At 32.0% G+C, this 24,668-nt stretch overlaps 1 protein-coding gene across 1 annotated transcript in view; it reads right to left on the reverse strand.

Moving 5' to 3' along the window:
- Positions 1 to 22,213, reverse strand: part of LOC142331555 (insulin receptor-like) — a 746,136-nt gene extending 723,923 nt beyond the window's left edge. Inside the window, exon 1 of the mRNA XM_075377541.1 lies at positions 22,015 to 22,213. The gene's annotated coding sequence lies outside the window, so the exon portion shown is untranslated. The remainder of the gene's footprint in view (positions 1 to 22,014) is intronic.
- Between the last annotated feature and the right edge of the window lie 2,455 nt (positions 22,214 to 24,668).

Genomic DNA, 24,668 nt, shown 5'->3' on the forward strand with positions numbered 1-24,668 from the left:
ACTTATTTAAATTACGTCTAAATAAGGTGTATTGAAGCTATTAAATTTTCAATTTAAAAGGTCAAGGAGTGAGACTGTACAGAAAGGTTACCACCCTCAGTATCTCGAGATTTCGCTTAATTAAGTTCATATTTTTCTTACTGGAACGATTTTGACCAAACTTATTTAAATTACGTCTAAATAAGGTGTATTGAAGCTATTAAATTTTCAATTTAAAAGGTCAAGGAGTGAGACTGTACAGAAAGGTTACCACCCTCAGTATCTCGAGATTTCGCTTAATTAAGTTCATATTTTTCTTACTGGAACGATTTTGACCAAACTTATTTAAATTACGTCTAAATAAGGTGTATTGAAGCTATTAAATTTTCAATTTAAAGGTCAAGGAGTGAGACTGTACAGAAAGGTTACCACCCTCAGTATCTCGAGATTTCGCTTAATTAAGTTCATATTTTTCTTACTGGAACGATTTTGACCAAACTTATTTAAATTACGTCTAAATAAGGTGTATTGAAGCTATTAAATTTTCAATTTAAAAGGTCAAGGAGTGAGACTGTACAGAAAGGTCACCACCCTCAGTATCTCGAGATTTCGCTTAATTAAGTTCATATTTTTCTTAAGGACATTTGATAACGATTAAAAAATAGCAATAATTGCAAAAAAAAACTTTTTGCAAAATCACATCCCCAATCCAAAAATACTGTTGAAGTCGTATAATATGTTGTGACATCACAGCTGAGCGGGAGAATTAAATAAATGAATAATATTTATTATAAGTGTAAAAAAGTAACTCCGTCTGGCTTGGTCTCGAACTTGACCGCCCGGTCGACTCGGAACCTGGTGCGTTAAGCCTCCCGGCCACATAAGCTTGCCGACCGTACGAGTGAAATTATTTCTATGTAAGTTGTGAAATTACATTAGTTTAGTTAGTGCCGACCGTCGCCTCTAGTACCGCCACCTCCGCGCGAATTAAATAAACGAGAAAATATTATATTTAAGTAGAACGATAAATAATTTAATTTTAGTTATGAGTCTGCCGTGCATCAGTAACAACTGCGTTGTCATTTTCATTTTTATTATATCTGTCTACCCAACATAGGACTGCGGTGTTTAATCGGGTAAAATAAAGCGTCCTTAATTTCTCCTAATTCATTCAAACAAAAATTATTTTCAATAGAATCTTAGTTTTTTAAATTATTTGAAAAAATCATTTACAAAAATGTGTAGACAATCAGACAACCAAGGTAGAATATTTCTTATATATTTTCATAACAAAAAAAAGCTGACTTTCCTTTTTTCTTTAAAATTACTTCGCACTTTATTCAATAATATCCTTACAGGTCAGATAATTTTTTCAGTATAATATTAATATTAATTAATGTATGATTTATTAATATAATTTACACTAATCATATTAAAGTGTGAACAAATCCAAAATTCCAAATTTTTATTAGTAAATATAGATATTTTTACAAATTTATTTAAAATCTATAAAATATGTTCATCCTTTTTACTTGTACCTTTTCCTTGTACGAGTACAAGGAAGTATTGCAATAGTGAAAAATTTCGGTTTTCAGATTTCAAAGGAAATCTGAAAAAAAAATTCATAACTAACAAACGATTAGCCGTACAATGTTGAAATTTTGGATTTAGGACTTTTGTAATATCTAGTTGTGCACCTTCCCCCCACCCGTTTTGATTGCAATCAACCAGACCAAAACTGTCCAAAAAAGCTCAAAATCCAAAACAGTCTAAAGATGTAATCTTTCTCAAAACTTCATTGAAAATGAATCGACTTTTTTCTGGTATAATTAGTCGAATATATACAATAAAGGTTTTGATATTTCTAATATTTTAATGAATAAAAATACTTTTGTGTCTAATTTCGAAATTAGAATAGCGTTAGTTTATCATCTTGAAAATTATATTTTGATTTCAATACTTCATTCTTTTTTTTCAGCTCGCAATATTAAGCTACATTTTCGATCTAAGTATTTCGTGTAGTATTCCGCAACGAGTTCGTAAAACTTCTACGGTTTCGTAAACAAATTCTTGTTTAATAATCAACGCTCCGAGATTCTAGTTAAAAGCGTTGTCATTTTTCTCCAGAACCTTTAAAATTGATTCTAGTTGAAACAATAAAATTATACTTCCTCCGGGTTTCAAGAGATCTTGTTGAAGTATTCTAAGTTTATTTACCGGTTACTTTTATTTTTGATATATCGATAAGGAATTTAAGCGAATAATAATCTATTTTGAAAATAGAGAACGATTTCCTCACTACTACATTACAACATGATGACGTGAAACGCATTCTCAACAATCTAGGACTAACGGAAATGCATGTCAATGCATTGACGCCTAAACATGTCAATGCATGTTTAGGCGTTAATGAAAAAAAAATTGAATTTTTCTTTTCGGTCGGAACGTGTGTGGAAGGATGACCCTTCAAGAATTACTCCTGTATCGAAAGGTACTGAATATATTCATATTTTTTACAGACCTGGACATTACGTTTGTTGCTACTAAGATACAAAATTTCTTTATATTTATGACTCGATAAATGCCGGTAAACTGACTAAACAATTGGAATTTTGCTTACGACACCTTTTTCCATCCGTTTATTTGAAAACGATAAAATTGCCAAGAGTTCAAAATCAAAATAATTGTATTGATTGTGGAGTTTTTTCTAAGCCCGATAAAGTCAGGTATAATCAAATGTTAATGCGACCACATTTGATTAAAACGTTTCAAACATCGACTATTGAACATTTTCCTCTAGATCCACGCTTTTACAAAATACGAATATGAATTTATTCTTTTTGAGAATTCTTCTCAAGAAGAATAAATTTATTTGACATAAGAATAACAAAAGTAAATGGACCGGCTGATTGACTTTTTTCTACTGGAATTTCATCGTTCTGCCAACTGACATTTTCGTTTTGTATTCGCAATGCTGGTATTGTTTGGCAGGGAGGGTTTGCCTCACTAAAATCCGTAATATCTCACCTTCAGCTCCTGAATAGTCGCTTATGTAATCGATAATGTCGTCTCTAATTAACTTACGCCTGACCGATTTCCGAGAGTTCCTATCAGAAAACATTTAGAAGCCCACGTATTCTATTACTTTGTAGGTTATGGTTTACCCGCTACGATTCGCCGTTGCTAGGAGTAACAGCATGTAGCTGGTCCATAGCAACGCGCTACGGAAGGTTATGTCGCTTATTCAAAAACGATACCAAGTAAAGATATTCCTTCTTAACACAATAGTAAGATAATAATGCACAATATAATACCTGGTTATACTCTGTATAAGATAAATTTTCACTAGAACTCACTAAACGCGTTTGTCTTAAGACAAACATCCGACCGTCGTATTGTAAAAATAATTACGGTCCGTTATGTAGGAAAGTCGCAGTTATTATGAAAAATTAATGTAGAATCGCGTATAAAAACCGAAAGAAAGATTTTAAGAACGATCCATGGCCTAAGAAAAACAAAAGACGAATACAGAATGAACTGAAATAAAAAAATTTTAAAAATTAAAGAAAAAAACCAGATAAAAACCTTTAAAGATTTAAAAACCGCAATCAGAAAAAGAAGACTAAATTTTGTGGGACATATGATTTGAACCGATTCAGACAAATGGAACAAAGTTTTTTGATAAATTTTGAAAGTATGAAACTCCGCCCCCATACGTAAAACAAGTAAAGAAAGACCTAAATAAAGAAATGTATAAATAAAAGATCGTCAAGATAGGAAAAAAATTAGAGAAAAAATTTTTGCAAAAGAGAGATTCTTGTGAATGCAAAAAAGAGAAGAGAGCAAATGTGCTGGACAGAAAAACGAAAAAGACAGAATAGTGAAAGAATGAAAGAATTCTGAAAGAGAAAGAGAGATAATCAGAATAGAAGGAATTGAAACTAAATTTCGTGTTCCTCTGCAGGCCTGTTCGGGGAAAAATGTACATAACTGTAAATAAGTAAAATATAAATACACAATATAAAGTTCACGTTCTGTAAGACGCTTAAAAAATTAAATATAAAAATAAATAAAGTAAAGAAAATACAAAATATAAATTAATAAATACAAAATTAAACGATCGGAGGAAATTTAAAAAATAAAAATGTATAAGGTAAATTCTTTTTTTTTTAACTTTCTCAATGTCTTTTAAACCGACAAAAGATTGTAATTTAAAAAATAATTACAAAAACCATTCTATTTTGTCAATAATACAGGGGCATTTTCCATCGCGTGCATACACACGCGTATGCGTGAGTCACTGTTGTGTTATACGTAATTTAACGTATGTAATTGGTACGACAGTTCTTGATCAACCGGCTAAAGGTTGTCAATATGACCGTATTTGAATTCGCTGGAACAAGTATTCTCCTATTTGATTTTATCTAGCGAACACCATCTGCCGTTATATGTAACTTAACGATGTTTTCTATAGAATTGTCACATTGAGTTATTATATTTACAGTCGACCGATATACACATACATACATTTTATATCTATATACGTTTTCAATATAAGTACACCCGCTCCACAAACACAAGATATCCGGATATATCTCATTCACTCTTCCAACAGGAATTACAACGGGATTCCTTAAATCAATCGTGACTTCTATTTCGGTTTTATAAAAAAATTAGTTTTATAAAACTAAAACTACTGTATCGCACCCGTAATTGTTACGTTCCAAGAGATCGGCAAAACAATTTGAGTAGCTGGTTTAACGGATACTTAGTTATTTTAAATTGAACAGCTAATGAGCTAAAATTTGCTGAAATCAAAAGAAACAAGGCTATTACCTAAAAATAATTCTTGGTAAATTTATTCTACCATTACCTAAGCTTTATATAGAATTTACATAAATTATTATAAAGGAAAACGGCGCACAAATGGTTACAAAACAGATAATAATTGGTTTTTAATATAAGTTACAAAGTAAAAAGCTCCTTCAACGGATACGATATTTTGAAATTAATACAGTTCGTAGTGCCGACCAGGTTTTTCCAAGTAAATAATCGGAAAGCAGCGTGAACCGTGAATGAACGAATAGGTAATTAGTAATTTACGGTCTCTCATCCTAAAAGGAAAAGGAAGAAACTTAACGTAAAATTCTTACTGTAAAGTACCTCTTTATTCCTGCTTAGATGGACGGACGGTTAAATATAATTTTACATCGTTACGTAAGCCGATTTCCATAGAAGAGTGGTAGCAAGTCTGTCTTTCATCCGGAGACTATCGGTTCGAGTCCCGGTCAGGCTGGACTCATCATCCGTGGATGGTATCCACGGTATCCATCGGCAGCTGTTTCAAGATATCTGTCAGAATAATCAGAATACAGAGAAGTTAACTAAAGGAGTCAACGCAACTATTCGTTGTTCCGAGGAAACAGATTGTAAGATTTAAGAAAAATAAACTTTATTTAAAGCGAATTTAAATGATATAGATATATTTTAAAATAACTAATAATAATAAGAACAACGATAACTTTTTATTAATAAAATTAAAGTATTCAGACCGCTTTTAATTCTTAATACTGCACAAAATTTCAGATGTAAATGTAATTTGATTAAGGGAGTCAAATCGGAACCTAATTTGTTTAATAAACATTTTGATTATTTTACTTGCTTTTCTTCAAATTTCAATGTTTTTTTTCATATTTGTCCTCAAATCTTGCATTCTTAATTTAACATACTTCCTGACATTGCCGATCGATGAAATTTTATAGTTCCTTAGGACATAATATTACTTTTATCTTTTAATATTACAAAAATTTGATATTTTATAAATATATTACAAATTTCAAAATATGATGTGATCTTCTGAAATCTAAATTAACGTACTAATTAAATTCATGCAATCTATGATAATAATTTGATTAAAGTACGACTAAAAAGTATAAAGCAAATTTTTAAAGGTTTTTGTAATATTATTCAAATTGTACATTAAATATTACATAATTAAACCATTATTAAGACCTGTGAAATAAAGATAATAATTAAGACCTACGAAATAAAAATTCGTCAAAGACAAAGTGATAAAGCTGTGTAACCTTCTGCCGACTTGTTTTTAAAATAATTGCTTAAAGATCTAAAGAATCGGTTAATTTAAGATTTAACTAAAAGATCTCATTTCACTAAATCAATATTACTTTGCTGTAAAGTATTTAAATATAAGGTACTAATTAGATAAATATGAATTCATTGTTAGACTTGCTTATCGTTTACTTATATAATAGCTTCCAATTAACCTCTTCAATAGTTTCTTTTTTTATTTTTTATCAAGCGAAGTAGTTTTTACGGATTCCCCCCTGACCTTTCCGCTTAAATACTGGCACTTCCATTTTCTTATCGTGAAAGATGCATATAAGAAAACCGATTTTTCGTTCATTTATTTTATTTCCTTTTAAAAAACTATTAACTCATTCTAAATCTAATAATTGACAAAAAAAAACCTTCGATCGATAAAAAATAAGTACACGTCAAAAATGCACTACAATAAAAAATTTAAAAAAACATGTTTCAACTCGCTCACCGTTGTGAGTCAGCATAAGCCCGCATGAAAAATACACAACCAATGTAACCTCAAGTTTTATTTCGACCTTAAATGGAACGTAAATGAAGAATGACAAATCATATGCATAACTTCAGATACACTAGTACAGCGTATATAAATCTCAATGAAATTGATATAGTGGTTTTGGAGATTTTCAAGTCACAGAATTTTATACATAGACATAAGCATATATATATATATATATATATATATATATATATATATATATATATATACATAGACATAAGCATATATATATATATATATATATATATATATATATATATATATATATATATAAGTAAATTACAATTTCAGTGAAAGGCAATTGCGTACTCCTCATACCTAAAAACGTAAAAAAAAATGATTTTCAATTCCCCCTCAATCACACCAAACGACCGAACGTAATACAGTACTTTTCTTCGAAAAGTTGGTAAAAAGGAGAGAGGCAGTTATCGCCATTTGATTTTTTTTTATAGAGGTCCTACCAAATTGAGCTTAAAAACTTAACTTATTTAAAATTCCATAAGTTTAAGTCAATCGGAATAAGGGATGAAAGGATGTTCAACATTGTTATTAAAAGTTTTCACCTCATATCTCTAAAACTGTTGACTAAAACAGTTGAAATTACTAAATTATTTTCGCTGTATTTTTATTCTCCAGTTTTGGTTGTTTAATAAAAATTTTAATCTTAAGAACGGTTTGAGATACTTTAATAGAATTTGGTGTATAAGTACCCGACAAAAAGTTCTACATATATATAGAAAAATCGAATTTATCAAATACACCTATCTTATACTGTTTCAGGGTTGTCATCAGTGGCGGCTCGCGTATAGGCACTGTAGAACTGCAGCATCCCGTCTTACAACATGATATCGATAACATTTAATATGAGTTCTTTTTTCTTTAATTCTTTCTTTATAATTATACAATATATAATCCTTAAGCTTAATGTCAGTAGCCATCTCCCAGATCATGAAAAAGATACAAAAATCTTTGTATCGAACTGTGCGCTTCACAGTTCCAGCGGCGTGGTGTTAAGCTGTTGTACGCATGCGCACATAGGAAGCTGAACGCGAGGCTGCGAGGAAGAGAGAGAGAGAGCACTGTCGCTCCCGCATTGACGACCCTGGTGCGCTGGTGAAAGATAGTTTTTTTTTACTCCGCGTGTGTATGGAACGTTCCTCGTTAATTCCCTTTTCTAGTTTAGTCGGTGGAAGGAATGTGAAAGCGGTTTAGTTGTTTTTTCAGAAGATGGCGGAAATCAAGAGCTCTTTGATCGCCAAATGTGTCGAAAACACGCTGGAAGGACGAAAGAGAAGGTAATTAATAAAAACTAATTACGTATTTGTTTCTGTGTAAATAGAAATTTAAATTACGCACCGTTGGACTACAGTATTTTTAAGCGGGCATTTTATTATTATCTAATAAGAGTAAAAAATATTAAAAGTATTGACATTTTATTATTTATTCCGTTAAACAAAATACATTTTTTAAGCACGAGTGTACCATATTCTGAATGTGATAAAAGTATCGAATTAGATTATTATCTGAGAAGGGCTGTTGGGTCCGGAAGCTGGTCTCCGGCGAAGTCGGGGTGTTGCAGCTCGTCGATTGAAGTCAGACCGGGCTTTCCCTCAGCGGCAGTTGGGTCCCCGCTACAGCGTGGCCCCCAGAGCGCCAGTCGGCGTCGGTCGTCCTTCCCCGACGCGGTTCTCCCCGAGCGATCTCACGCTTGGCCGGCTAGTGCTGCTGAGTCTGCAGCCAAGGCGATTGAAGCCCGGCGACCTGGAGCGGGAAGGCAGCGTCCGCGTCCAGGCCTGCTGATCTGGCGGGGATGTTGGCATCCGCCAACATTCGAAAACATTCACTCCTACAGACACGTTGGTAATATGTTTTTTTTTTTAATAGTTGTATTTAAAATAAAGGTCTGTAACCGGAAACGTTATGGAACCTTTTTCCGATTTTTTATTTTGCCACAATTCCCAATTAATGAGGTATCAGTTGAGTTTTGTGAATTATTATTTAGTTCAGCCCTAAAAGTTGAATCTAGAAGCTTTTTCTGACTTTCTAATAGAAAATACATATACAATATAGTTAACCGTAAAAAAGGGTACAGTAACTTAGAAAATTTTGTTTCATACTCATGTCTATAGGCATGCGTTGTTGCCAACCGGTGAGTTATTTGTGTTTATTCCCTAATTTTAATTTTACCCTTCGAATTTAAACGCTTAAAAAAAACTTAATTAGTACCTTCCAAGCAGGATTATACATTTATAAGTGATATAAAAGTAACGTTTATCAATATAATTGATACGACGTCTGACTAAACCTCTGTAGGCGTGTCTTAAAAGAATTATTATTTCAACATTAAGTCCTACAATATTAAAGTCGATCATTTCATTAATTATATTCAAAATTTAAAAAAATGATCACCTCTGATATCGGTTAATAAACTCTCTAAGCGGTAATAAACCTCTGATAAGCGAAATTAGAAATTTTATCGATGTAATTGACATCACGTGACCTATCTTTGTTAGCCGCGGTTTAACAAATGTATTATTTTTTTTCTTACTTTAACATAAATTTCCAATTGTCTTTTATATTATTTAATTTACATATCGATTTACTAAATTGAAAGGTTTGCCCTTCCGAGTAAGTAATTTTATATTATATGAAATGCCACCGAATATTTATCGATATAATTGATACCTTGTGACCTCTTTTTCCTGTTTAGCCTCCGGTAACTACCATTCAGATAATACTTCAGAGATAATACCTTGTGACCGTACTATATTAGACGTCGTTTATAAAAATTATTTTTATTTTTTTATTTATTTTTTTAAAGAGATAATTTTAAATATTGATTTTTCCTACTTTCTAGTTTATTTTCTGGTTAAAATTATGACGAAATAATGTCGTGTGTATGTAAAGGTGATGAAATAAGTTGTTTACTTAATGTTTACAGTCTGTTTATTCAAAAATTTATGACTTTATTCTCAGCTGTCTTAATTTACATTTTTATTCATAGTATCTTTAAAACTGTATTTATATTTTTTTTTTTAATATGAAACAAATTATATAACGTGTTAATTTTTCGTTTTACCTATGAACATAAAGAGACTATTTCGTTATAATGTGTTGAATGCACGAGTATATATCGTTTCATTACGTGACTTACTTATCGACAAAATTTTGATAAAAAATAAATTAAAATTAGAAGAAAAAACTCATAAAAAATTAGTTATACTAGGCCCGGCCAATGCAGAAGCTTGATTCCGGCCAGAGCGCAAGTGGTAGCGTCTCGGCCTTTCAACCGGAGGTCCCGGGTTCGAATCCCGGTCAGGCATGGAATTTTTACGCACGCTATCATATCTCATCCTAGTGGAATATACGAGCTTCATGGAGATCGAGATCTGAGCGAATGTTGATAGCGCTCTCCGTTTTCGCATTTTCATCGAGTCTATACTTTATGTTTTGATGTTTAGTAGTTGTTTTGTTAACTTTTCTTGCATTTTTTGTGTTTTTCGTACTAGTTCGTTTTTTTTAGGTTAGTCCGTTCGGGTTAGTTTGTCTTGCGAGCTAATTTAACCTTTAATTTAATTTTAAGTTTTATTTGCCTTTATTAACGTTTTATAAAACAATTTTTTTATAAATTTAAAACAAAACAATTTTTATGATTTTTTTTTTTTATAAATCAGCCTCCGGTTGTTAAGGGCTATTTACCTTAGCAACACGGCTGTTATACTGTTAATTTTGTTGTTTTATAACTTCTATATCACATTCGTGATATAGAAGTTATGAAGTCGATCTATCTTGAATAGTTTGAGGTTAAATTATTTTATACAGTTTACGTTATTTATTATTTTGTGTTTTAAACTACGACCGGACCGAATCGGTTCGACGGTACGCCCCTGCCCATGGAGGATAGTTTTAATTGACAGTGCGGCTAGCACCGACCGTGAGGTTCATCGGTGGTCGGATGATAGGCAACTGGAGGCTGCTAGGAGGAAGACTGTGCAGGTAAATGTGTCTGGGCGTCTCCAGCAACTAGCTGCGGCCCAATACAGAGAACTTAGTGATGATTGTGATGACCTGATTGAGTGTGAGATTGACTTTCCTCCTCTTCCGGCTGATTCTACTCTCGAGAAGATAGAGGGTCTACCGGGAGAAACAATATCAAAAAGGCGGCTGCGGCTCCCCCTCCCCCCAGAGTGCGGAAGAGCAAAAGAAGCCTAGGGCGGAAGCTGTGGGATCTTCCGTATTTGGGAGGCTTGGCTAGGGTTCTAGTAGACCGGTTCCGATGGAGGAGGCAACAGAGACGGTCTTGGTAGAGAAAGCAGAAGAGGATCCACCGGCCAGGATGCCGGTGAGGAGGAAATACCTCGCATTCAATGTGTACTGCCTTTTCAGACGTGTTAAAGAACCGAGCACGTTAATTCGTAAAAATACGAAGATTGAAGATTGCTCACGCAATATGGATGCATTAGCGGGTACGGTTAAAATTCTAGGAACAGTCCGTTGTGACAAGCAAGTCCCCGTGACGTCAAAGAAAGTGGTGGAAGAGGCCACCCAGACCTATTTTATTATTTCTGATGTGGCCTCTCAGACGGAGGACGCTGGTGTCACCTTGGCGCCTAGGCCTCGTATGGATGTGCGGCAGTCACTTGGTGGTGGTGTGGATGATGGTGACCTATCCCGTCCAACGGTGGCCTAAGGAGGTGTTTACGTCCATTGAAGTCCTTGAGGGCGTCAGTGAAATCGACGGATTGGCATGGAAGATCGATCTTACACGGGGTGCAGATTGTTGGACCAACTCGAGGTTGTTGAAGGAGGTGACCTGGACGGGACCTATGTCTCGGTCGGGCTCACTGCGGATGGGCCAAGTAGTGGTCGGCGGCACCCGTGCCACGAACCTGGCAGGCGGAGCGGTGAAAGTATGTGGAATGAACTTTGTGGTGACTGGCGAGGTACGTTCAGTTATCCGAATGGTAGAGTCGGCTTGGCTGGTTCTGACCGAGAACCCCAACGATTGTTTTTACGGCCCTCAAGGGAGGGTGGGACTCCACCTCCACAAGGTGGCCGAGTATATGGCTCGGAGGAATTCTACGGCACTCCTGGTAAACATAGACGTGACTTTGCTGTCTGTTTAGGGCAGTCGGGTCCCGGTGAGGAAGTCGGTGGGACCCCAATCGCAACGGTTGTGGTGAAAGCGGCGGGTCGATCACGCGGATCTTCTCCAAACAATGAGGAATACCGTGTCGCCGGGAGAGGCCAAATTCTGTCAGTACGTAGGGACATATCGAGTAAAAATTGACTGTCCAAAAAATTAGATTTATACCTGTCAAGAATTTCGGCAAGTATTTTTAAAATATCTAATTAGATTACGACAATTGTTCCTGTAAAACAGTGGTTCCCAAACTTTTCCGAATCGAAACTTTTCCGAATAAAATTTAAGTTCTTAAACGTTGAATTTCGTTAATTAGTTACTGCAAAAAATCGGAAACCCCGTTAAAATGGCCGTTTTTGCAAAGTCAATATTTACTGTAAAAATAATTTTTTTATTGTTTTAAAAGTTAGCTTTGTGAATTCCGAATTCAACGAGTGGTTACACAAGAAAATCGGTTTATTCGTAGCTGAGATATCGTAATCTGTTTATAAAGACTCTTCAGGCGACTGTAACTATTTTGGCTTTTAACACCTATGTCCATTTCAAGTGCAATCTCTTCTTCAAGACTTAAACTTTCAACCGGTGAAAAGTTTTAGATTAAAATATTTATGTAAAACTTGTTTATACTGTTTCGAAAAAATGAGCTTAATAATAGAGCGTGCTCGCGCGTAGTCGTGGAGGGGGAAACGCAGTCACGCGCAAATAAAGCTGAATTCGTAACTTCAAATCGGCGGAATGCGTAAAAATCGTTCTACCTCCACGAATTTTGGACGGATCGAGGCCATTTACTTTCTTTAAACTGGGGTACCTCGAAAAAATAAATATTGCGTTATCAGTTTTTACATATTATTTGAGATATAGTCGACTTTTATGTATTTATCACACTCTTGTACACATTACATGTTTTTATCTTTATTGCAAAAAGTAATTTTTGTAATAAATACTGTCTTCGCAAAATAACGGCCATTTTTAACGATTTTTCGGATTTTTTACAGTCGCTAATTAACGAAATTCAAAGTTTAAAGGCTTAAATTATAGGTACTACAAATTTTATTCATAACTTTTTCGCGTAGGAAGTATACCTTGGCGTACAAAATTGAAAAACCGATTTTTACTACCTTTGAACGGCCGCCATTTTGTCCAGTTGCACATAAAAAAGTTATGCTTATCCTATATACTTCCCTAAACTCTAAGTTTCTACAAAGATCGACCTTTTTTCCTCCAGTGAATGAACAAATATACTATTACAGCATATCTAAATTTCATTGAAATTCATCGGGTAGTTTTTGAGTAAATTTTGAGTAAAAAATATTTTACACGTAGGCCTATAAATAAATATACAAGAAAGCCACTGTTTATGTGAACGGTACTTTCGTACTCCTCATACCTAAAAACGTAAAGAATACTCATTTTTATAACCCTCAGCTCCCACCATGCGACCAAAAGTAATAGCTTTTGGTTTTCACCGTTTTTTCTTCGAAAAGTCGATAAAAATATGAGCCTAACTATCAATCCAAATACTGTTAGCTCTGTAATTCTGAGAAATAAAAAAATATATTTAAATAAAATGTAATTATATTGTTAATAATTACATTTAATAATATAATCGTTGTACGAGTTCTTACAGACTTGGAATAGTTAAAGTATACGTAAAAGTTTATTAAAATCCTTATACTTTTTAAACGGTATTATGTTCTTTAAATTAATGTTATTTTGGCTCGAGCGGATTATCGATAAATAAGCAAAACATTAACTGTTTTTATAACTTGTTGCTGTTTCAATGAAGCTCATCAATATTACCGTTCGTACAAAATAAATATTTGCATACGAAAAATACTATTTAATAAAACGGAACTCCCTCATTACCAAATTAAAATACCAATAAATATGTTAACGAATAGTGAAAGTTAAATTTCCAAATTAACATCGATATAATATTTAATTTCGTAACGAAATGGTATTAAGTGTAAATAAAAATAAGAGTATATAAAATAACATTATAACCGTAACATACGTTATTTATATAAATATAAATTAATCGAATATGAAAGATCAATTTCAAAGGAAGTAAAATTATTTTACGCAATAAAATAATGCTGAAAAGATGGGTAGTAGAAAAAAAAACAGTTATTAATATTTTTATCATTGAGAAATAGTTTCCTTAAAAAGTAGGCTGGGCTGAACTTAATTTTTTTTTTTTTTTAATGAATTTCAGGTTACTCTGAAATTATTATTTTTATTTCAATAACCCATCAAAATAAACACGTGGTGAATGTTTAAAAATGTTATTATATAAAGCCACAATAAAAACATTAATTTGAAACGATCAGAGTAAACGGAGATGATAATATTTATTTCCTTATACGAAAGTAAAGAAAGTGTTGTGATCTCGAAAAATTTCGCTTTTCAGATTTAAATAGAAACATCCATTTTGACCATCCCTGAATCAATTTTGACTAGTTTCGGCGTAACGTCTGTACGTACGTATGTATCTCGCATAACTCAAAAACGATTAGCCGTACGATGTTGAAATTTTGCATTTAGGACTGTTGAAATATCTAGCTGTGCACCTCCCCTTTTGATCGCAACGGCGACTGAAACAAAAGTGTCCAAAAAAGCCCAAAATCTAAACAAATTTGGATTTTGGACTTTTTCTTAACTGCAGTAATAAACTCTCATTGAGATCTTTTCAACGATGCATCATAAGCGGTACTTACTTTCATTGGTTCCAGAGTTATAGCCAAAAAAATGTAATTAATGAAATATTTGATCTTACAAGAGTAACGCATATCGGTACGAATCAAACTTAATTTTCAACTTTTTTCTTAATTTAAATACATTGATTTATTAATAATTATTAACCTCAGATTGTGAAAAAAATTTACGATAAATAATAATAATAATAACAATAAAAAAAAAATGTGAAAAAACATCAGAAGTTATTAATGAAATAAATTTTTTTCTAAACGTGTATATGTAATTTAATAAGCGTAGATGGACGTCATTTGGTTTTCACATCAGATTTTTATTCTATGATTACTGTCTTTGATCGATTAATACCTAAACGATCTAACATTTATTGACCGTAAAAATAAAAAATGTATATATTTACAAATTACACAAACTAACAATTATAAATCTTGTAAATTATATATACACCAAAATAAAGTGAAAAATTAGCATGGATCCTGCGGTCTTCTGTAAATGTAATTAATTTCTTGTGGGATTTTTTGAGGAATTTATTTCTACAATAGGTCGCCAAAAGGTTTGCGACCGTAAGTAAAATTTTTAGCTATGAATAACGTGTCATGAGACGTTCAAAGATAGTCAATTTCAAACACAATATTAATAATACGACAGATATTATTATAACATATTTGTTATCTGTCGTAACAAAAACAAAGATAACAAATAATAAAGATAGATAAATATAAACTTACAAAACGTTAAAGTCATCCGAGAAAAGTCAGATAAAAACGATAATCGCAAAACAATAGACACCGAATTCTCAGCACAGAATCAGATATTTTCAATTAGATTCGGCGCCAGATGATTCAAATGCTTGCTTAGCTTACACATGTAGTCCCTATTAGTCCTCCGTATCTCCACACGAACGCGTGGGCAAGCCCAAGGTACCCGTACACCTTAACGTTCCTTACGAACCACGGCGCCCCTGATACCATCTTCAGCACCTTGTTTTAAAACCGTAGGATGATTTCAACATTACTATTACAAGCAGTGGCGGCTAACGTATAGGCGGTGTGAAACTGCAGCATTCCGTATTTGCACTTGATATTGTCGATAATATATAATAAAATGAGTCCTTTTTTCGTTACACTTGTACAATATATAATCCTTAAGATTAATGTCAGAAGCCATCCCCCGGTTTATGAAAAAGATACAAATATCTTTGTATCGAACCGTACGCTTCAAAGTTCCAGCGGCGTGGTGTTTGGCTGTTGTGCGCATGCGCACGTGGAAAGCTGCACGCGAGGCTGCGAGGGAGAGAGAGCACTGTCGTTCTCGCAGTACCAACCATGGCGTGGAAAGGTAAGTCTTATTTTACTCCGCGTGTGTACGGAACGTTTCTTGTTCGTTCCCTTTTCTAGTTTAGTCGGTGGAACGAATATGAAAGAGGTTTAGTTGTTTTATCAGTAGCGATCAGAAGATGGCGGAAAGCAAGGACTCTTTGATTACCAACTCTATTCAAAAATACGCCGGAATGGCGAAAGAGAACGTGATTAGTAAAAAATAATTATGTATTTGTTTCTGTGTACATAGAAATTTAAATTAAGCACCGTTGGACTATAGTGTTTTTAAGCGGATATTTTATTAAGATATTATCTAATAATACTAAAAAATATTATTTGTATTGACAGTTTATTATTTATTTATTCCGTTTAACCGAATAAGCACATTGTGCTTAAAAACCGTGTACCGTATTCTTGAATGTGATAAAGTGTAGAATTAGATTATTATCCTGCTTCCACCTATTCTGTTTGATTCATTTTTCCTGTTCTTTTATTTTTCAAAATACTTTAATCACGGCCTTTAAAAGGTCCAGAAAAAGATTTTTTGGAGCAGCACCGGCACTAATTTTAGCTACGAGCCGCCACCGACTAAAAGTACTTCCCCGTACGTGTGCACCGTAACTCCATAATAGTTACAGGAAAATCTTATACAGCAAAGATTTATTTGTCAAGGACAAATGAGACCGTCTACGAAGCAGCCAGAACATTCGTGCAAGTTTAGTATTCAGTTGTCTCCTCTTCTCTCTGACGTGAAACTTCCAGGTCAATCGTTGATCTAGCTGTAGCCCTAGATACCGTACCGTGTCCGCGCCAGGGATCGGTTTTGTCCGATGAACTGGAGGGCAATTCCTCCTCCTCGCGGTAAATGTCACGTGACTCGATTTGGCTGAATTGACTTTTTTATCCTCCATCTACGCAGCCATCGGGTGATAAGGTCAATTGCAACTTGCGGTTTAAACGATTTCTTAATAAAATTAAGTAAAATAGTGCAGGCTACGTGTGTTTTTTTTAACATTATTTTTAGGAAGAGTTATAACAATTCAAACCCAAAGGATATCTTCAATTAGACTATAACTGAATTATTTAGTATATCTCGATCACCTGTAACGATTAGTTAGAAGGAATCCCCTCCGATAAAAATCATAAAAAATATTTCTAATGATATTTGGTTCAAATTTTATTTGCATCTCGGAAATCGATTAATAAACTGCATCCAAAAAAAGAGATAAAACCCTCGATTGAAGTTCAGCATTTTTGTTTCGAATAATTTAAAATTATATTGTTTTGATGTTTACGTCTTACAACCTTTAACAAAATTTACAACTCCAACAAGTAATCTTAAAAATAAAAATTTCTACAAGGCGGTTTTACGGATGATTTTGCCATTCGAAATTAGAAACACAAAAATGTTTCAGCAAGAGAGAAGTGCAATTTAAAAATGAGTTTTACGGTTCATAATAACACATTTGATATATATATAATAGATCATACTACTATACGGATTTAAAAAACGAACTACAAGCCCGAACATTTACTCAGATAGAACAAGGGATCCTAAAAAATCCTAGTAAATCATCGATCAAAGTAAAATCATAAAATAAAAAACTTATTATAAAATTAAAAGTAGATGCGATTAAGGTACATATTAGTTATATTTAAAATACGTAAATGGACCGTACATCCAATATTTACATATGGCGTCCAAGTACAGGGCACGGCAAGCAAGTCAAATGTTGAAATCATACAGCGGTTTCATAACAAACTAGCGAGTTGTATAGCTGAGGCGCCCGTGGTTTGCTAAAAACGGTAAAATCCACGAATATTTGGGTCTACGATACGTCAAGAAAGAAATAGTTTTGTTTCAGTTTGAAATATGAACTTCAACTAAACGACCACGTTAACCGCTTGGCCGTAAACCTCTTAGAAAACGGTGAGGATGTTAGAAGACGTTCACGTTCGTAACACGGCGTTTGTGTTCTTGACTTCAGCAACTCTATAGTGTAATTACACCGGCTGATTTGTGCATTAATCAATCCTTCATTCCCTTTCCTCTCTGTTTCTGTTATCATTTTCATTTTACATGTTTTCTATTTTGGTTTATTTTTTTCTTTTGTGTTTCATCCGTCTGCTACTTTTTATGATTATAGTTATTGTTTCTTCTTTATTACTGATAAAAAGTCCTTCAAAACTGCCTTATATACATACTACATTCTACTATAAGAAGTTCTATATAGTACTACTACATAATTCTTGAGGAATTTTAATGTGGGGGATTCGTTTTTAATGTGTATATATTTGCGATATAATTTACTTAAGGTTCCTACAAAAATAAAAATTTGAAACAAATATAGGTATAATCGCATGAAATAGTATAATATTTATTATAAATAATAATATAATAAAATAAAAAATATAAAAAATTTGATGTGGACACCACATGACTTCCAAGTAGACCTATTAAATTACTATACACCTTTTTTTTAAATGAAAAGTACATCAAATTTCATTTCAGTAATAACTCCTGATATTTTATCATATTTTTTATTATTATTGAATTATTATTTATCGTAAAAGTTTTTTTTACAATCAGAGTCAACTATTTAATTATTTAAAAAAATAATTAAAAAAAGGAGATGAAGTCTGTTTCGAACCGATGTGCCTTTCCTGTGTAAGATCCAAATATTTCATTTATCAAAAATTTATTTGGCTATAACTCTGGAACCGATGAAAATAAATACGTACCACTTATGATATATCGTAAGGGCTAATTACAACAATTAAGACAAGGTCCAAAATCCATTTTTTTTTTTTGGATTTTGGGCTTTTTTTAGAGATTTTTGGATCAGTCAATTTATATTAAAAGAGGCGCAGAACTAGATGTTACAACAGTCCTAATTCCGAAATTTCTACATTCTACGGCTAATCGTTATTGAGTTATGAGAGATGCATGACTTATCTCGCATACGTTATGACGTATGCGCGAGACGTTACACCGAAACTAGTCAAAATGGATTCAAGGATGGTCAAAATGGATATTTCCGTTGAAATCTGAAAACCGAAATTTTTCACGATCACAATGCTTCCATTACTTCGTAAAAGGAAGTAAAAAACAGGATTAAAATAATTTCATCCTGCATATTATTAAAAATAAAATTTTTGTTCGCTAATGTTTTTGTACCTTTGTTTATATTCGTAGTTTGGTAAATATTTTATTAAAATCTGTTCGTTCGCTCCAAGTAGGCTGCGATATAAAGAAACGAATTTGAATTTCGGAATTTTGTTTTAGTATCGTATGAAATAAAAAAACACAATTTGATCTGTGATCGCACATAATATAAGATATCCACCAATGTTTTTCTTAAGCAAATATAATTCAGTATAAAGAATCCATATCGTAGTATCCAACTCTAAATTATCGATTGAATTATATTATATATAAACTTTGGCCGGAGTATTTTCCAGTTTGATATCGCGAAGTCGTATTTATATCTTAACCGAAGAAAGTTAATTTTTATAATTAAGAATAAAAATTCTTTTGACGCCTCGATTTTTAAATCCAAATTTTTGTTTTTAAACAAACAAGCCGTTAGTTAATGAAAATCCATATTAAGAAAAGAAAATAAACAATTACGTTATTTGATCGCCACAAAATTATTTTAAAAACCTCACCGGCAGTTTCGGTACACAGTATTTTTTTTCCTTAATCTCTGGGACCACCGTTAGGTATTGCTTCAGAAAATGAGACGAGTGATTTGTAGCGCGTGTGAATATGCCACGCCTGACCGGGATTCCTAACCGGGGTCTCAGGATGAAAAGCCGAGACGCGACCATTCGCGTCACGGAAATCTGCTCGGTACACAGTATTACCTCAAATGTTACAAACTGGAGGTGATGTTGTCCGGAAGTCCCGGGTTCGAATCCCGGTCAGGCATGGCATTTTCACACACGCTAGAAATTATTCATCTCATCCTCTGAAGCAGTATCTAACGGTGGTACCGGAGGTTAAAAAAAAAATGTTGCAAGCAGAACAGTAAACAAAAAAGTTGTGGTTTTTAATTTTGAAAATCAAATAACATATTTGTTTATTTTATTTTTATTTTTTTAATTTTGTTTACTTTACACATATATATTTTTTACACGTATTTGAAAAATAAAAAAATGAAAAAACATTCTATTAGAAACATCATGTTATTCAAATTAAATAAATAAAAATTTCATTGAAATAAAAGAAGAAAAAACATTTTCATTACACTGAAATAGTTCGTGCACGTTTAAAAAAAACGAGAAGGAAATTTAATTTATTTAATAGAATACACATACACGAATTTATCATTCTTTTTATTTTTTGACATTAATTAATTCAGTAATTATGAAGGTAGAAATCACCCACCATTGTTTGTGAAATCGGTACAAAAAATTTACCCGTACTACCTTCGTAAATCCTGCACCGGTTAACTAGAGAATTGCGTGATGCTTAGGTATATACGTCTGTAACTTAATTCTGTAAGTAAATTTAAGGTCTCTTTATTTATGCTAACATATTGATTAACTTTTTTCTCTTTTTAAAGAATTTATAATTTTTAACAACTTAAGTTTTTCCTTAAAATTTTTTAAAGATTTTATTATTTCCATTTGTTTTTTGTTTTAACCAAAAATTGTCAAAAAAATAGCATTGTTTTAAATAACCTTTTAAAATACTGAAACATTCTCTTCTATAGAACTTTACGGAGCTACTTAGCATACATTCACTGTTGAGAGTCTCAAAAAAGTTCAAAGAAGGTGAAAATTCCCAATAATTTGAACTAAAGTCGTGAACACTTAATAATTTTAACATTATATTATGTTATTTATGAACGAACCGATAAAAGAATTTACAGGACATGAGGTTGCCTATAGTGAATGAATTTAGCGTTTCTTAGAAGAGATAAAAATGTATTACAATCTTATTAAATATAAACAATTTAAGAAAAAATATGGCGAAGTTCGTCAGTCAAAAAATACGCGAGGTAGTCGTATAACCAGTAAAGAACATTTTACTCATTACCCTAAACGGATCAATTTTACTGATTTTTTTTTTTAAATATTATTTAGTACAGAAGTTACTTTGGTGGTTCTTACATAAGTTCCCTTACATAATTAAAGTTGACAATACTTTTTAACGAAAATATGGCATACGTAAACGATTTAAAAAATGTTTTGCGTCAAATCGCTTAATATTAGATTAGTAAACCTTAATATTTCCCTAATAAAAAACTGTGATATTTATAAAACTTACTGTGAAAACTTAAATAAAAAGAATATAAATATTTATTGGAATAGAAAACTTAAACGGAAACTTAAACAAATTCGAAATTTAAAATCAAAAAGTTTTTTTTCTACTTTTTACCAAGTTTTTTTTAAGTCGGTTCGTTATATTTTCTTTAAAAAGTTAATTTTATATTAAATTTAATTCTGAAATAAGAATGAAAGAAATATTATTCGCAGATTTAAAATTATTAATAAAACTAAAAAAAAAAACGTAACGGAATAAGAACTAAGGATCTTTAATATTAAATAGAGATGTTGCGACTAACTGCGCTGTAATAATTATCGACAAACATAAGTTATAAACAATATTAAACATAACGACATCCACAAATAGCAAAATATAAAATGCTATTGCATACATACATAAAAAATAATCTGTTTAGTAAATCAGCACGTAATTTATAAATCAAAATGTATATATTTTCCAAAATGATAAAATGGAATTACATATTCTAATAACATTAACAAACGGATAAAAAGTGTTGGATTACAGAATATTAAACTTCATAACAGGTAAATAAAAATAGTTCACCGGTATGTTTTAAAATAAACGTAAAACGTGCTTCATTTATAAAATAGAATGTCCGAGTATGAAAATATTTTTAGGTCACAAAACTTATATCGATAGTTTGTATTTTTAAGCGTAAATTTTTGTTTTCTTTTTTTATATATTAAAATCAGTACTAATAAGTACTTTTAACGATAATATGAACGTAATTTTACCCTGTTATGAATTGACAAAATTAAAATAAAAGTAGTCTCGATTAAAAACTAAATAAGTAATTTGTTTAAAGCAAACAATAAAAATAAAGTATTAACGATCTATAAAATAAGATAGGTCGGTGAATCATAACGTACTATAAAATTTACTACAATAGTAAACGATTCATTCACGCGATTGCATGAATGAAATAGTAAAATTTGTACTGTAACCTTACCTTTTCTAAAATAAACAATTTATTATGAAATATTCAGCAATTATATAACATACACTTAACACTTTATCAAATAGTTAAACAAACATAAAAGTATAACGCGGTAAAAACACTCGTTAAATATATAATTACTCTTAAGACATGTTATTAACTCCCGTGCTATAAAAGCCGAGAGACGTAAACAACTCTTACAACCACGCGATTTCTACCGCAACACCGCACACAACATAACAACCACGACGCGAAGCTAACTGATGATGGGGTATATTCATCGGTGTTGAGTTAGACCAAGATAAGATGCCGCGCGCAAAATTTCCCTTTACTACAAAATATTCCCTCCGTAATGATCACACTGATCCGTACCGTCATCATTACTAGACAAATTAACTACGTAATAACTGTTTTTTTGAATAATATTTTTATTTATATTTATATTACTATATTTATAACTAAATATACATATGTATTTTTTGTTAAGTTTCCAGTGTATACATAAAATGAAAGATCCAATTATTTTCAATTCCCCATGAGGTCAGGAAGTATCTCGTACCGGGACCTCCGATACGCTGTATTAAGATTATACCATCGAGTTATACCTGAACGGAACACGAATCTACTACGTAGTTTAATTTTAACAAATAATTTTTATTTATTTATTTTTTTTTTTTTTTAATACATTAGAATCGTTTAAAATATAATTTTAAAACATATTTTTTATTTAGTATCATTATTTTTTTGTTTTCTTTTTAACGTAATTTTTAAGGAATTTTTGTAAATTGGCGGGATTTTTTATATACTTGTGTAACCTTCAAAACATCCTGACAATGTTATAATATCAATATACAATGTTACATCAAGCAATTTATGTAAATGTGATGGCCATCCATCCGTTTACAAATTACATATTTTAAGTTACTTAACATCGTCTTACCTATAAGAATAGTTGTAATATAGGTTACCGCTCCTAACTTTAAAAATTAATATAATAATTTCATAAAACTCTATAAATTATAGATAGTATCTATATAATTGCATTGTAGTTGTCATTTAAACGATTTAATTTTATATCACTCTAGTCCTATTGAGCTAGGTCCGATTATGTTAATAGTGAAAAAAGTTTATACTAAATTTTATTTGTTAATAGACTGTTAATATTCCTTTTCCAAACTTTTTTTTAGCCTCTGGGACCATCGCTAGGTATTTACTCAGAGGATGAGATGAAACGACAATTTTGTAGCGCGTAAAAATGCCATGCCTTACCGGGATTCGAACCCGGGACCTACGGATGAAAGGCCGAGACATTACCTCTCGCGCCACGGAGGTTGATGTTCTAGACATAATTTAAAAAAGACGTGTATGCAATGATTATATTGTTATTATCCAGGAAAAGCTACAAATCGAGAATCGAACCCGTATAATTTATTACGTATCTATGGATATTTTTATGAAATAATTTATTGAAGTTTTACGGTTTTTAAAAACAATAATGAATTTTCTTCGCTGTTATTTTATCTTCATGGCGGAGTAATAGCACCTTTGCCTTTTATATGCAAGGTAGATTGGGAACCCTGTAAGTTCTGACCTTTTACTTATGTTAAAAAAATTATCTATCATAAAATCGCTGATAATTATTTAAATAAATTACACAATACAATACCTAAATCTTATAATAGTTGATAAGATGTTATCGCCGACTCGTGAAGCAAAAAAAAATTTATGGTAACCTAATTGTTATATTTTTTTTTAGTTTTTTTTTATCAATATGAAAAAAAAACGTTAAAAATAGATACGTTTTTCACTAAATTTTGATTGTTTTTATTTAATCATAGTCAAATTTCTGAAACTTGTATTCCGTTTTTTTCTTCGGTTACACCAAATTTCACAAATGTAAATTCACGACAAATTTTATCATATGTTTATTGATAATTTAATAAAGTTAATTTATGACAAACTTTTTTTTGCCGCAGTCTTTAATTTACAATCGGTTCCGATTTAGCGGAGCCATAAGGAAAATTGAATAAAAAAAAATAAATGACATAGAGAAAGGGGTTTCCATTGTCCATTGAAATCCCTCAAAGAATTCAAAGATGAGTCCAAGGAACGTTGCAACAATTTAAAACATAAAAAGCAAAACCGGGTTGGTCTAGCGGTGAACGCGTCTTCCCAAATCAGCTGATTTGGAAGTCGAGAGTTCCAGCGTTCAAGTCCTAGTAAAGCCAGCTATTTTTACACGGAATTGAATACTAGATCGTGGATACCGGTGTTCTTTGGCGGTCGGGTTTCAATTAACCACACATCTCAGGTACGGTCGAACCGAGAATGTACAAGACTACACTTCATTTACACTCATACATATCATCCTCATTCATCCTCTAAAGTATTATCTAAACGGTAGTTACCGGAGGCTAAACAGGAAAAAGAGAGAAAAGAAAGAAAGAAAGAACATAAAAAGCAAAGAAAGTTTTATCATAAAGAAATAGTTTTATTAATCACACAAATTAAAGAACCAACAAAAGTTTGGTTCAATTAAGTAATTGATTAATCAATTACAAAACGCAGTCGCTTTATCCATCTAATATCCTCGCTGTTATCCAGGAGGTTAACCGCGAGCCAGTTTGTTGTTTTTTTTCGACTAAACGATTTTCTTGGAAACTCCT

This window comes from Lycorma delicatula, chromosome 10 (assembly GCF_047948215.1).
Source record: "Lycorma delicatula isolate Av1 chromosome 10, ASM4794821v1, whole genome shotgun sequence".
NCBI classification, from domain to species: Eukaryota; Metazoa; Arthropoda; class Insecta; order Hemiptera; family Fulgoridae; genus Lycorma; species Lycorma delicatula.